This window comes from Dreissena polymorpha, chromosome 2 (assembly GCF_020536995.1).
Source record: "Dreissena polymorpha isolate Duluth1 chromosome 2, UMN_Dpol_1.0, whole genome shotgun sequence".
Taxonomy (NCBI): domain Eukaryota; kingdom Metazoa; phylum Mollusca; class Bivalvia; order Myida; family Dreissenidae; genus Dreissena; species Dreissena polymorpha.
In genome coordinates, this window is record NC_068356.1 from 135,868,775 (window position 1) to 135,869,896 (window position 1,122).

Here is a 1,122-nt window from a genome sequence, read left to right on the forward strand (position 1 = left end):
TCATACCTCTACGGCAACGATTTTGAATAAATAATGGAAAAACATCGCTAAAATGCTTCTTTTAGCGGATATTATATGGCTTTTGTCGTTTGACGTGTTAATAATGACGTCATGAGTATAAATATTTGTATAAAGAGTGGTTTTTGCAGTTTGTGTTGCATTTAGTGTTTAAAATATATAACATCTTGGTATCAATTTGTTTGTGCTGTTGAATATGATTCGAATTCACTCAAAATGATTACTTTATAGTTGATTCCGAGTAATATGACCTCCTATCATTGACTGATATAAGAACTTCCTGTTGACCATGATATAAAAAATATATCAGGCAACGTTATATCAGGCAGGTATCAATACGGTAGAACGATACATTCCTGTAAATGTTATGAATTACTTTTGAATGCTAGGAGCGTGCAGAAATAAGTCACATACACATTGCATATTATTTATATTGTAGATTTGTATTTGAATTTGTTTTCAATATAAATTTAATGATGAGATCTGTATCACCTTTTCTTAGTTTTGTAATGCACGCATTTATACAAATGTATTTTAATTTGTTTATTAAATGCCTTTGATTGAAAAATGTAATTAATTATTTGAAAGATGCAATTACATATATTTACTGAATGTTAAGTTATATGTCTGCATATTTTAATGTGTTTAAGTGTATATTAGTGTATATGAGTTGTATGGCATGGTATCTAGTTTTGAGCTCAAATATATAACAACATTTATAACATGAATCCACTTATAAATTCGCCGAAAAAATATTAGGTAATAAGAGATATTGAGACGATCCGCAACCAATTGTATCACAACCGCAACCAATTGTATCACAATAATGAATAGCGCATGCTCATTTAGTTTATTTGCACCAAGTTGTTTGATGGATATTGTTTGTAGTTGAAATTGTATGCATGCGTTTTTCAATGGAAAACAAATGTTATAGTTTGTTAACACTTGTTATCATGGACTCACAGTCTTCATTTTGAAATCAATATTTTTACAATCTTTTACATGCTCAGAACTTGCAATAAAACTGCAATCATAGACAGGTCGGTTTAGAATTTTCAACCCAGTGCAGTCACTGAAAGTACTCTTTATCTGCAAACGTACATG

At 29.9% G+C, this 1,122-nt stretch overlaps 1 protein-coding gene across 1 annotated transcript in view; it reads left to right on the forward strand.

Moving 5' to 3' along the window:
• LOC127870101 (mitofusin-2-like) overlaps positions 1 to 420 on the forward strand; it is a 32,306-nt gene extending 31,886 nt beyond the window's left edge. The window contains exon 13 of the mRNA XM_052412760.1: positions 1 to 420. This exon is cut by the window's left edge and continues 340 nt beyond it. The gene's annotated coding sequence lies outside the window, so the exon portion shown is untranslated.
• The last annotated feature ends 702 nt before the right edge of the window (positions 421 to 1,122 follow it).